The sequence below is a fragment of the Oryx dammah genome, unplaced genomic scaffold, assembly GCF_014754425.2.
Source record: "Oryx dammah isolate SB20612 unplaced genomic scaffold, SCBI_Odam_1.1 HiC_scaffold_19, whole genome shotgun sequence".
Classification (NCBI taxonomy): Eukaryota; Metazoa; Chordata; class Mammalia; order Artiodactyla; family Bovidae; genus Oryx; species Oryx dammah.
In genome coordinates, this window is record NW_024070203.1 from 46,062,730 (window position 1) to 46,077,603 (window position 14,874).

Sequence of the window (14,874 nt, forward strand, 5' to 3'; positions counted from 1 at the left end):
CAGTCTGCTAGAAAAGCCCATCCTCATTTAGATCGGGGCTTCCAGGGCAAGGAGCTTCCCTGGTGGCTCAAACGGTAAAGAATTCACCTGTAACATGGGAGACCAAGGTTCGATCCCTAGGTCGGGCAGATCCCCTGGAGAAGGGAATGACACCCCACTCCAGTATTCTTGCCTGGAGAATTCCATGGACAGAGGACCCTGATGGGCTGCAATCCATGGGGTCACAAAGTAGCCCATGGGGCCACAAAGAGTAGGACACAACTGAGCGATTAACACTTTCTCTTTTTCCCCCCACTTCCGGGGCAAAGGTCAGCCAGAAGCAATGGGAACTCCCAGGACCCCGTCACACTCTGCAAGCTAAGCCTTGGGAGACGTGGGATCACATTTCCTGAGGATCCACTAAATGAGTAACAGAAAATACCACACGTTACATGTTCATCTCTGACAACAGGGCTTCAGAATGGCAGCTGGAACACTGAAAGCAGTGCCTGCTGATCCCCACATGTGCACAGGTGAAGAGTTCCCTGAAAGCTCTCCTGGCTCCCTGAAAACAATTGAGCAGACAGAAGAATTCCACAAATAGCAGAGCACAAGTCAGATGACTGAATATATTATCAGCCTCCTTCAGGGACTACAGTATCACAACACCAAGTCACCCGTGCTACATGGGTTGCAAAAAATCTGCCAGACATGCATCACACAAACCACCAGCTAACAGCTTAACGTGTTACGATTAAATATATGTCACAGAAATACCAGTGTTTCATCCGTCCGAAACCTCTATCCCCTAAAAGGTTCTCTCCATCTCTTTTCTGCCTCTCCCCCACATTCAAGTTTTCTCAAGTATATTTTCTGAGCTTCTTATTGTGAGAAACAATATGGGACCTGCGTGTGCCTTTAGAAAATACATCCCCAGCCCTGTCCCTTTCCCTCGTAGGGAATGACTGATCCGTGCTTTCCACAAGGACTGGATGGCACACATCCACGTGTGGCTGCAGCTGGCCAGCTCACTCGTCAGGGAGGCAGGGCTAAGGGGCAGTGCTGGCCTGGGTTCAAAGTCCTCTCCAGCACTTGGGCTGTGTGACCTCTAGCTGGTCATTTGACAGCTTTGTGCCTCCACTTCCTGAACTGTGAAAGCGGAGTGACAAGAGTGCCTCCTTCACTGCGTTCCAGTGAGAGCCAGACAGGAGTAGTAAAGGGCACCAGGTTTTAAGTGAGCATTCAGTTAAAGATTACCAGTTTTTTACTTCATCCATTTCCATTCGTATTTTTTGAAAATTAAAAGACAAGAAAGAATCTTGCAATTTAGGACCTGTTAAATACCGGGCTGATGACTAAAAAGTCTGGAGACTCTCTGTAGGTCTTAAGGTAAGTATCTGGCCAGGTGCAGGCCTGCCTGGAGGCAAGGGTTTGGGAGAGCTACAGGCCTACAGAATTTGCAGGACTGGGTCTATTCAAACCTATTCATCCTTTTTACAAACTAAACCACTAGACTGGGAGTCTTACAAAACCCCGCAAACATTGCTTTATCAGATCCTTAATAGGAAGATGTTCTCGGACTCACCATCCCCTCTGAAATTTATAGTGCTTCCCCACTTGTTGGTCAAGGTTCATTTTTCCCCAAAGTTTTGCTCAGAGGCACAGCGACTTACTCCCCTTCAAACTTCATCTCCTGGAAAGTGAGGGTAACTTCTACTTCACAGGATGTGGGCAAGAATGAAATAAGGCAGCATGCCTCAGAGAGCCCCTAGCAGGTTGATGGCACTCAGTGAGAGATGCTATTATCACTTCTGTTGCTACTCTGCCAATACAGATGTTTTGGCCGAGAGCAAGACTGAGTTACGTCTAGAGAAACTAACTACCGCAGCAGAATACCTGTGAAGGGCTATGAAAGGGAGATTTTCCACCCTTTAGAAAACTAGAGTGGTAAGACCCAGGATATTTCACTCTTCAAAGCAGCGACAAGACACAAACAATCCACAGAAATCAGGGGTCACTGCCTGGCCTGTCACCTTTACCCAACTGCAGATCGTCACACTGATCACACACAATGATTTCAGGAGAAATAAAGCTAGTTATAAATATTCATACCTTTATTAAAGGAAATATATTTCTTCATAAGCTAATCAGTCAAGGGGACATTTAACAATCTTTTTACTATAAACATTATAATCCTATTTTCAAGGGGGAAAAAAACCCAAACCCAAATTAAACCACAATTATGTTATATAATTAAAATTACACATTAAAATGGAGAAGGAAATGGCAATCCACTCCAGCATTCTTGCCTGGAAAATCCCATGGACAGAGGAGCCTGGTGGGCTACAGTCCATGCGGTCGCAAAGAGTCGGACACGACTTAGGGACTAAACCACGAAACCACACATTAAAAGAGCAGATCTTTAGTTTGAAAGCAAATCGAACATCAGAGTGGACATGTCCCTCCGCAGCCCCTCCCCCACAAAAAATAATAAAATCATCACCCACTGTGTGTTCCCCCTTTAATCAGAGGATTCTGGCAGTAAACTACCAAAGCTGGGACACTCAAAACTCATCAAATAACATGAGTAAATGAACGAAACAATGGTTAAATGAGGCAGGAATGCAATAACAGGATCTAAAAAGCCCAAAATGAGAGTTAAGTTGGCCATGGGGAACTCCATCGGGAACTCTTAATAGTTCATAATTGACTGCCTAAAAAACATAAATTCTGCCAGAATTAACAGGCGAACTTCAATGCTTCATGTGCATCTGTCAACTGACACCCAAAGTGAAATTTTTTTTTCTTTCAGAACCTTTAACTATTAATAACTATTTAATTATTGCTAATAAGGTCTACCTATAAGCAGCTCCCCTCTTTCTTCCTTAAAACTGTCTATGTCCAAAAGCAGGTAAGTCAAATACTTCCGTAGGTTCCCCGCTTATTTAATACATCTCTAGAAGTTTACAAATAGGGAACCAACTGAAAACTGTCCTGGAATCGATGTTTCCACAATTGCATTACGTCATCACAGCCACTGGAAGCCAGAAATATGGTCACTGATGAACATTTCATAGGATAAGTACATAAAATCTTTGCTGTAACAGCCAAGAGTATTATAATCTATCTGCAGACCATGTAGTTATTTAATTTCAGATACCCTCATAGCACAATCTTTAAGATTTCCACTCTTCTCCCTAATCACCCTTGCCTCAGTTTTTATAACAGCAAGGAAAACTACACAAGTTTCTAAAGTATCCACAAAAGTCACATTCTCGATTCTGTTTAGAAACTACTATCTAGAATCCATAAAGTATGTATTGTCTTTATACTGTCTGAATTGAGGGCCTGTGACACTAAATCCATATTGCACGGCTTTTCCAGACATTACTTTTAATAGACTTTCAAAAGTAATATGACATAATATTCTTTCTACAGTTAGGAATTCATAAACCCTTCTGCAAGCCTGTAAAAACAAAAAAGGAAATAAACACAAATGCTAAAATTGTTTTTGTTGAGAAAACAAGGCGTTTAGAGGTAAAATTAGCTCGACATGTGAAAGTGTATTAAAAAACTGAGTAAGGGGTTTGTTCTTTCTTAAATGGTTTTCATTATTAGTTTGTAAACAGTCTGATTATTTCATTGCAGGAAAGATCCTGATTCACTGGTCACTTTATGATTTACTGTAATAAAAGATCAACACCTTAAAGCAAATGACTTATACTCTCCCTCCTATTCTCTTAATTTAAAATTAATATAGCATGCAATAACATAAATGACCAAAACTATAAACACAAAATACTGAAAAATGAGTAATGACTTCAAAAGTGGTTTTGCTATAAAAATAGCAAAGCACTAATCATGCATTTAAATATAATATCAATCATGACAAATGGTCAAAATATCAAATAAAGATACACTGTGCATTTCAGAAAACTAACCTTCTAGAAAAATTGTTTAAAGAGCACCCTTTTGAAATCCAATACAACACATTTTTTTCTAAAAAATCCAAGCTGTCAATTTAATGGGTCACCTTTTCAACCGGGTGTGATATGAAACAGCTAAGGTACTGAATCCTTAAATATAAGGTATATAATTAAAGAACTGCTCATTGATCCTTGTTTCTAAGGTGTGCAAAGCTTTAATAAGATATAACTAGAGGGAGGGTCAAGACAGAGGGGACATATGTACATCTATGGCTGATTATGTTGATGTATGGCAGAAACCAACACAATGTTGTAAAGCAATTATCTGCCGATTAAAAATAAATTTACAAAAAAGATATATCTAAAGATAAAGCCAACCAAGGAGCACTGCCCCTTTACAGCCTCACACCGCAGCCCAAGTTCCCTTCTGATCCTGACATTTTAGGTTGCTCATAAAACACTCCTCTAACACGGAGCAAAAGTCATGTAAATGATATGTAACCAATGAAGGATTAAAATCAGAGCTAATCTATCTAACAAATATTAAATTTGTAATTGGTGAGCTCTTTTTCTATCCACTGCTTCAGTATCCTAACATCTACAACTCCTCTGTTAAGACTGAAATTCCCAGGAGAAGGAAGGCTCAGCTCCAGTCTGCGAGCACACAATGGAATCACAGCTGACGACGCACATCTTTTTCTAGATGTCTCCATATGCTTGAGAGGATTTTTTTTTCCCCTAGCCAGGCATTAGGGGACTTGCTACTCACTGCCACTAAGAATCTAAAAACAGTCTCAAGGATTATTGTGGAGAAGGAGTAAAATAATGTGTTGCTCCTGAGCATACAAAAGGCACACGTCAGAGTGGCCTTCGGGAACTAAATTAACTAATGACGGGACGGTTTTGCATGCTGTCAAATTCTGAACATTGTTTAATTTATAATTCTCCCTACTTCTGGCAGCTAAATGTTTTATTTTATAGTCACAGTTTTTACTATTGTATCACTAAAACAACACCTCAAGGGCTACAACAAAATGCGATTAATTTTTGTCTTCATGAACACTTACAATTATCCTGGATTGGGAATTCACATTATGAATCTGAAAACGGTCTATTACACAGAGCACACTGATAAAGTGTGGTAAACACTGTTCCCTAAAAAACCTTAAATTCCCTAAAAAGGCCCTTAAATCTTTCTTAGTAACACCAAATTATTAAAAGCCTGAGAAAGCAGTATACATAAGTAATCATGCACATAAATGCCTCAAAAAGAAAAAAAAGTCCCAAGATTAAATTCATGGGATACTCATCACAAAATGAATAGATGCATTCTCAAGTTAACATTACTCATCTTTTGAACTCCCAAAGATGCTACAAATTCCAGTTGGGAAAAAGAGTCTTGCTGCTGTCAGTGTGCACTAACCTCCCCAACAAAGAGTAGCACAAGCGTCGTGTGTCCGCGCGCGCGCGCACACACACACACACACACACACACACACACACACACACACAAAGCATAGCAGCAGCAGCTGCTGTCTTTTTAAAAGACTGCTATTCCTGCAGAGCAACCTATGATCTTTACAAAAAACCAAAGACCTACCCTCCCATTCTGAAAAGTTAAAGAGTTGTGTAAGTCACTAGACTGCACCCAACAGTGTAAAATAACCAAAGATGTCTCCTAACCTTGCAAACACCAAAAAAGTACCCACACATTGAACCATTCACTAGTGTTTAAGCAAACTAATTTATTTTTAAGAATCTTTTGTGTGGGAGTAATCTGGCAAACTACATTTATTCACTTTTTTTCTGTAGACAAATATTCTTTGACTGGCTTGCTCCTTAAATATCAACGCTTTAGGTTGCAAACAGTGATGCTTTGGTTCTTAACTTCATGTTGTTTACTCAAGAGAAAAAAAAAATGCATACCATAAACTACAACTTTTTTTTAAATGTCATCCCAACGCCGAACTTCCAAGTGCACTTTGGAAACTGGCGCTCTAATTAATCAAGGAACCAGTGAAGCCATTACAAACAATGATGCTTAACACTCCCAATAATCAATTGACGTGAAGCTTTCCCGATGCCTTCGTTTTCAGAACAGCCTTTCAAATTTCATTGTCTCCACACTGGAGTAGCTATGTGAAACTGAGACAGAGGTAAACAGATAACTCCTAGGATCCTTAGCACATAAACCGAGCGCTGAGGTTCGGAACGCGATCACTACAATATATGCCATTTTAGAAACGGGCCTCGGACAGTTACTGCCACATCCTAAGTGCCTTTATACTGCCACATCCTAAGTGCCTTTAGACTTCGTTGTGTCTAAGAGAACGTCTCTGGTGGTACCAAAGCAATACAGTATCTCGTGCAATCTGCGTGCCTCCCCGAGTCGGAGCCCCTGTAAGTGACACTACCCCACAGATCTAGAAGTGGGTGACCAAGGATGTACAAGAGTGGATAGCTCTTGGCGTCTCCATGACTCCCCCGCCCCGCCTGCAACTCCGCTCCAACTGGTCCGGAAGAAGCCCCGCCCCCTTCCTTCCTCCGGTCCCCGCGATTGGCTTACCGACACCCGGCAGGTCAATTCCCCGCCTTCGACTGGCTCACTGCCCCATCAGTCACACGCAGCGAGATTCGGGTCGGTGGGAGGGGAAGGCAGTGGAGGAGGTGGAGTGGGAGTGGGATTAGAGGACGACGTGACGGAGGAGGATGTTCAGGCTCGGTCCCCGGTTTAGGAAAGTTTCCCCTACGAGTGACAGACCCCGACGGCGTCAGGCCCGGTCCCGCTCCGAGCCGGTGCAGGACGCTCGGGTCCCTGATTCCCGCCCCTCGGTCCCGCAGGCCCCGGAAACCACTAGGGGGAGGGGGAAGAGGGAGGGACCAGCTAACCAGGGACCGACCCACCCCCGATCTCGGAAGAGGCGCCTCCGGGACTCCCCGGAGGGGCGGGGGGCAGGGAGCGCCGGCGCGCCGCGACGACCCCCGGCCCCCTCCCCCAGCAGCCCCCAGAGGCCCGAGAGCGCAGTGTCCCCGGGCCCGGGGCGTGACCGTCGCGAGCCGGCTGGGAGGGCCCCTCCCGCTTCCCGCCGGGGGCCCTGAGGGCCTGTCCCTTCAGGGGCGGGGAGATGGGGGAGCTAAGAGGGGGCGCTGGCGAGCCAACCCGGAACCTCCCGGCCCGCCTCCCGCCCCCAGCCCCGGCCCCTGCGCGCCTCCTGCACACACGCCCGCACCCAGAAAGTTAAGTCAGGGGCGAGCCCGGCTCGGCGCCGCCGCGCTCCGGCCCCCCGGCTCCCCGCCCCCACCGCGGCCCGGCCTGCTCGGCCCGAGCGCGCCGCCCGCCCCGCCCGCCGTAGCTCCTTCCCGTCCGCGCGCGGCGCCCCTCGCCCCCAGCCCCCGGCGCTGACACGGGCCGGGCCCGGCCGCCGGGCCGCGGATCCCCTCTCCTCCCGACGTCTCACCCCGCCGGCCGCCCCTGACAAGGCGTTTCACCTTCACACACCCCCGAGCACTTCCCGAGTCCTGCCACCCCTCGCCCGGCTCCCACCCTGCGCTGCAGTCGCTCCGCGTTTCCATGAAAGAATGCACCTTCTCGGGCTTCACCTTCCCGTCTCTCTGCCTTGCGCCCCCCGAGGGCGCAGGAGACGCGCTCCCCGCCGACCCGCACCGGGCAGGGGCGGCGGGCGCCGGGGCTCCTCCGGCGGGGGCCGCACCCGCGCCCCCGGCCTCCGCCGCGCCTCGGCTCTCACCTCTTCGCCGGCGCCGCGGGCTGCAGCCTCCGCCCGCCTCGCGCTCCGGGACTCGTCTCCCGAGCTCTCGCAAAGCGCTGGAGCGCCTCCTTTCTCTCCTAGGGACTCCGCGTCTCCCCGCCGCTTCCCGCCCTCCCCACCCCTCCCCACCCCCCCAAGTCCTAACTCCCCAGCTTCACGGCGCCTCTCCGGGGTTGCAACTCCCGTTTTCCGCGCACCGGGGCAGCGGTTCCCCGCACACAAAACGGCGGCGCGCGGCTCTGCCCGGCTCGGCGCAGGAAGGACGATCGCGGCCGGGGGGTGGGGACGCGGCGCCCCCCGCCCGTCCGCCGCCCGCCGCCCGCCTCCAGCCCGCCCTCGCGGCCCCCAGGGAAGGAGCGGTTACCGGCTCGGGTCGGTCACGCCGTCAGGTGCCGGCTGCCGTCGGCGCTGACCTTCGCCGCCGAAGCCGTGGCTGAGGCTGCGGCCGCCATGTTCCCGTGTTAATAACTGCTGCCTGGTTGTTTATTTCAATGGAGATCCTCCCCCAACTCCCTCCTCCGCCTCCTCCACCTCCTCCTCCTCCTCCTCCGCGTCTCCGCACTTGCCTAGAGACACACAGACCGCGCGAGCTCGCGATCAGGGGAGGGGGCTCGGGAGTCAGGCAGTCCCTCCCTCCGCCTCCCGGGCCGTGGCCGCAGCCGAGTCCTGTCACTGGGGAAAGGACGGGGCGGAAACTTGCGTCCCGCGCCCCCGAGGAGGGGGCAAAGGTGGACGGAGGGTTCTCCCGGGAGCCGACCCTGGCCGCGGACTCTGCAGCATCTCCGTCGGCGGAGTCCTCTTAAGAAGACGACCCGGGGAGAGGTGAAGAGTGAGGAGAGAAGGGAGAGGGGACAAAATGGGTGACGGTGGTAGCAGGGAGGGTGACCTATGGGTGACTGGAAGCGAGGGGAGAGTAAACAGATGACTCCATGGGAGGGCAAAGGGCAAGTGCCAAAAAAGAAAGCGAGCGTATGGGACCGGCCGGGGCGGCAGAGTGGAGGCAGTGGGATCTTGAGGTTGCAGACGGCCAGGCAGATGCCCCCGCACGAAGATGGGGAGAACGCAGTGTAGATTCGCCCCGGGAGGAGCCACCCGTCGGCACTCCACCGGCGCCCCCTCGAGCAGCAGCCGGCACCCCTAGGGCGCACCTCGTTCGCCCGCGTCTCTGCTGCTGCGCCCTGGAGGCGCCCGTTGTCCATCAGCTCTCCCCTGGCTCCTGAGAGAATTGGCTTCTTCTTGGCGGTCGCCTCTGAAGAGGGGATGGAGGGGCGCGACCGTGCGAGGAGAGCTTAAAAGGGTGCCACCCAGCAATTGCATGATAAAGCTAAAGTGCACACAGTGTAAATAGCCTGACCTGGTTGAGCATTCTCGTCACGACCTGAGTCACAAAAGTTTTTTTTATTGAAAAGTTCCATTTTCTAGACAGTGATGTTGGGGGGACGCGGGAGAGTTGCACTGAAGATTTAGAGAGAACCCTTGTAAAACTCACTTGGATCAGCTTTCTGCCTTGGAAAAGCAAGTTCTTCCCAACCTAGATACACTTAGTCAGGAAAAAAAAAAAAAAAAGAACATTTGTTGAACAGGTTTCCTTATTTTTCGTCTTAAAATGAGAAAGGTCGCTTGCCATGGACAATAACAGTGTTTATTGAACACATACTTCTGTGTTCAGTCACTGGACTAGATTTCGATTCTCAAACCTTACGAACCTTACAAAGTAATACCATTTTTATCCTTCACACAAAAAATGAAGTTTAAAGAAGTCTGAAGAAGTTGTAGGGTCATAGAGCCAGGAAGTTGGAGAGGATTTGAGCCCGGTTCTGTCCGAATCCAGAGCCCACACTTTTAATGGTGACTTCAACCTCCAATTTGTGGGAGTAACACAAATTTTCTTTGGAGAAAGAAAAATATGTGTGTGTGTGTGTGTGTGTGTGTGTGTGTGTGTGTTTGACTATGGTAGAAAATGTTTCCAAGCGCTGGAGAGTATGAGTGGGTGTATAGTGGAATAGTAATTCCACTTTTTTTATATACTATAATGTTTGAAATGTTTGCAGTCAGCATGTATTAATTTCATAAATTTTATAGATTATTTTAATTACATGGCATAACAGAATTAGATTTCTTGAAATCCCAAAGTCTCAAAAAACTGGGGAGGAAATGGAAAGGGTTTTTTTTAAGACCTGTGTTCTTCCACAAATGCTTGTCCAGTGTATTCCTACAGTGAGGTAGTAATCGCCTGAGGTCTGCCGCATTGCTGGCCTCCAATTCCCTTTCTTGTCCTCACCCCCAACTCTGAGTTGTGATAAAGGAAAGATTCCCCTTCTGGCTTTCTAGCCCTCCTTTTTTTCTGGCAGAGGTCCAGAATTCATCATCCTCTGGAGCAGATTTCACACTTTCAAAAACCACCCATGATATCTGTACAAATAAATGATTCCCCATTGTATTTCCATATTACTCAATAAAACTTACTCAAGATGCCTGTTTCTACAAAAATAAAACAAACAAAAAAACCTGACAGCATAGCATAATGAGTTCCATCTCCAGCTGCTAAATCAGTTGCTTCCAACCTTGAGGAATCCTATAACTTCTACTCTCTAGTACAGCCTCTGGGCTCCCTCAACACTTCACGCCATAGTTATAACAATATTCTGTCTTGTACTGCAGTTGTTTATATATTTGTCTTTCACTAGATCATAAGCTCTTCAGGACCCATCTCTTGTTTTTACATGCTACAGCTCCTAACTTATTTAATATTAACTGTTTATGTGAATCTGTAAAATGTAAATGATATTATCTGATCAATCTTCATGTTCATTTCCCCAACCTACCCTCCAATACTTTGCTCTTAAAACATATTTATGAAAAATGTTTTCAGTATTTTCAAAGAACTTAGATTTTTGTAAGACCTCAGAATAATTGTTTAGTAAAACCAGCCATAATTATTGGTGAATTATTGTGTGATAAGGTAACATGAAAAGGAAGAAAAGTAAATAAATTGACTTAGTTATTCAGTCAAAGAAAAAAATGAAAGCAAAGATATAGGAACTGGATATATTACCAACAGAAAACAACCCAAAAAGGAAAAAAATGTGGGTGCAAATCGGAAAGGGGAAGGAAATTATTGAAATTTAGTAGAAGCAGAAACAACACACCATGGATAGATGAGGCAAGTAGACACAGCAAAAAGAAATGTCAGCCAAATCACAAATGCAACTTAAAGTAATAAAAACAATAATTTATATAGTTAACAATACACCTAAGAAAATCAGAACAATGTGAATACTATAGAACAAGAAATTCTATATTGTCTGCCTTCTCTTCCTCATTCAACTTCAAATTACTTCCTTCATAGATAAGCTATATAAAAATTGGAAGATTCATTGTGATTTTTGTATTATTACTACTAGCATGCTTCATGATATAATGAGAGGTAATATGAGTGCCAAAGAATTGATGCTTTTGAACTGTGGTGTTGGAGAAGATTCTTGAGAGTCCCTTGGACTGCAAGGAGATCCAACCACCAGTCCATCCTAAAGGAGATCAGGCCTGAGTGTTCATTGGAAGGATTGATGCTGAAGCTGAAACTCCAATACTTTGGCCACCTCATGCAAAGAGTTGACTCATTGGAAAAGACCCTGATGCTGGGAGGGATTGGGGGCAGGAGGAGAAGAGGACGACAGAGGATGGGATGGCTGGATGGCATCACCGACTCAATGGACATGAGTTTGAGTGAACTCCGGGAGCTGGTGATGGACAGGGAGGCCTGGCGTGCTGCGATTCATGGCGTCACAGAGAGTCGGACACGACTGAGCAACTAAACTGAACTGAACTGAATATGGTGTGGTACACTATATTACAGATGATGGTTGGATGGCATCACTGACTCAATAGACATGAGTTTGAGTAAACTCCGGGAGCTGGTGATGGACAGGGGGGACTGGTGTGCTGCAGTCCATGGGGTCGCAAAGAGTTGGACACAATTGAGCGACTGAACTGAACTGAATATAGTATGGTAAGAAGATCTATTAACGATAGGAAAACATAAGCACTGGGCTTTGCTTCTTACCATGTGAATAAATATATCAGTTTCCTCATCTGTATGATTATTGAAAGACTCAAACAAAATGGTATAAATAAATGTGCTTTGTTAACTCTCAAGTTCTTTACACAAATAGTATTATTATGTTGACTAGATCTGTGCATAGCACAGTTATCCCAGTGTTCAAATTAGAGCAAAAAATGTATCGTTATATTTAAGATGTAATCACTGAAGGAGGGAATCAGTTAAAACTGACTGACATTTGATTATTGAAAAAATCAATTGTTTGGCTAGGTATTTCGTTCTTATTGTATGCGCTCTCCAAATGCCTTAAATATTATAGGTACCATAAATATGTCTGATACAGGTCAAATGTACTACATATATTTTTATTTCTCATCAAAGTAGACATTATGTGTATTATTATTCTCATTTTATGTATGAAAATAATGAGCTTCCAGGAAATTAATTTATGCAAGATCATAGAGCTGTCTTTGCAGCATGGCTAAGAGATTGCACTAAAATTCTTTTCTTCATCACTGAAAATCTCCACTACTCTAAGCAGCGATTATCTTCATCCTTATTTCCTCAGTACCTATAACATTATTAAAACATAATGCATGCTCAATAAATGATTCTGAAATGAATGAATCAAAAATGCGGGGTTCCCATCAAACCACACTACACACAACAAGACTAAAATCACCACTACTATTTCTTTCCCACTTGAAAACACTTAATCTTTAATCACCTACAGAATACAATTCAAATTCTTTATCTTATATTCAAGACCATCTTGAATAAATATGACCCCAACTGCTTTTTCTAGCAATGACAGCAACAAAAATTTTAATACACCCTCACTCATTCCACAGTGTTCTGGAAACAGGCTGATATGAGTTTCAATCTTGGCTCTTACTAACTGTGTAAACTTAGGCAAGTTATTTAGAATCTGAAAATCCTATCCTGTGAAATAAGGTAAGAAAATGAAAAGGGAGGAAGTAAAATCATCTTTATTCATGTGACTGTGTACATAAAAAATTCAAAAGAACCTATAACTATTAAAGTAAATGTAAAATCACAGGATATAGGGTCATTAGTCAGAAATATTATAAATTATATTTCTATATATTAGGAAGAAACAATTAGAAAATGACATTTTTCAAAATATCACTTACAAAACATAAAAAGCATCAAATACATAGGAAAATATTTAACCAAAGATAACCAAGATCTCTACACTGAAAACAATGCTGACAGAAATTCACAAAGTCCTAGATAGAAGGAGAGATGTGTAGACTTGATATTGTTAAGATGTCAGCTCTGCCCAAATTGATCTTTAGATTTATTACAATTCCAATCAAGATTCTAGCACATCTTTTTAGAAAAATTGAGATGCTAATTCTAAAATTTATATAGATAGATAGATAGATATTATCTAGAACAGCCAAGATGAACTCAAAAACAAGTTGGATAATTTAAACTACTGATTTCAATAATCACTGGAGAGCTACAATAATTAAGACAGTGAGAGACTTTATTTTCTTGGGCTCCAAAATCACTGCAAATGGTGATTGCAGGCATGAAATTAAAAGATGCTACTTGGAAGAAAAGTTATGACCAACCTAGACAGCATATTGAAAAGGAGAGACACTACGTTGCCAACAAAGGTCTGTCTAGTCAAAACTATGGTTTTTCCAGTAGTCATGTATGGATATGAGAGTTGGACTATAAAGAAAAGCTGAGTGCTGAAGAATTGATGCTTTTGAACTGTGGTGTTGAAGAAGACTCTTGAGAGTCCCTTGGACTGCAAGGAGATCCAACCAGTCAATCCTACAGGAAATCAGTCCTGAATGTTCACTGGAAGGACTGATGTGGAAGCTGAAACTCCAGTACTTCGGCTACCTGATGCGAAGAACTGTCTCATTGGAAAAGACCCTGATTCTGGGAAAGATTGAAGGCAGGAGGAGAAGGGGACAGCAGAGGATGAGATGGCTGTATGGCATCACCGATTCAATGGACGTGAGTTTGAGTAAACTCCAGGAGTTGGTGATGGACAGGGAAGCCTGGTGTGCTGCAGTCCACGGGTTCGCAAAGAGTTGGACATGATTGAGCAACTGAACTGAATATTGGTGTAATAATAGACAAACAGATCAATGGAACAGAATAGAGAATCCAGAAATAGACCCCCAAATTTACAGTCAATTGATTTTTTACAAAGTTGTCAAATTCAACAAAGAAAAAGTCTTGTCAATAAATAAGACTGGAACAACTAGATAGCAGTATGGAGAAAATGAATATTGACTACCTCCTCATATCGTTATACACAAGAATGAATTAGATTGATCATAGACTTAGATGTAAAAGCTAAAACTATAAACCTGCTGGAAAAAAAAGAGGGGTTAATAAGTATCTTTAAAACCTTGGGGTAGACAAAGATTTTTTTTTAACAAGACTTCAATGACACTAATCAGAAAAGAAAAATAAATGATAAATTGGACTTCATTAAAATGATAAACTTCTCATCAAAAAATACCACAGAGGAAGTGCATAAGTAGTACATGGATGGTGAGAATATATCTGCAACACACAAATCTGGCAAAGTACCTGCACCCAGAATAAGCAAAAAACACCTCTAAATTAATTTTTTTTTTTAAAATCCAATTACAAGATGGAAAAAAGACTTATAAAGGCACTTTACAAAAGTATGTGAATGGTCCATAAACATAAGAAAAGATACTCCAAGTCATTAGTCATCAAGGAACTAAGGCAAATTAAAACCATGGGAGATAGGACTTGGCCTCTAGAACAGCTAAAATTATAAAAGCTGACAGTCCCTGGTATTGGCAAGAATATGGAGCAATTGGAAGTCATTTATTGCTGGCAGGACTATGCAAACATTTTGGAAAAAAAGGTGGCACTTCCTCTTATACTAACTATATGACCCAGCAGTTCTACCCCTAAGTATTCACGGAAGAACATATTGATCTGAATGATGATTACATTGTGACAATGGTTTGTCAAACTTCACTGAGTGGTACACTTTGGATTTATGTATTTTGCTATCTGTAAATTATACCAGAACAGATTACTATTGACATTTTTTAATGCAATAAAAGAGAAGTTCCTCAATATAATTAATTGTATATACAAAAAGTCTATAACA

The 14,874-nt window shown here is 44.2% G+C and overlaps 1 protein-coding gene across 3 annotated transcripts in view; it reads right to left on the bottom strand.

The window, feature by feature from the left end:
- NCOA2 (nuclear receptor coactivator 2) overlaps positions 1-8,564 on the bottom strand; it is a 283,927-nt gene extending 275,363 nt beyond the window's left edge. For 2 of the 3 annotated variants that reach the window (XM_040261357.1, XM_040261361.1), the window contains exon 1: positions 8,037-8,563. The gene's annotated coding sequence lies outside the window, so the exon portion shown is untranslated. Of the gene's footprint in view, positions 1-8,036 lie in introns of all 3 variants that reach the window. The other variant, XM_040261360.1, reaches the window with a different exon arrangement.
- Positions 8,565-14,874: the final 6,310 nt, after the last annotated feature.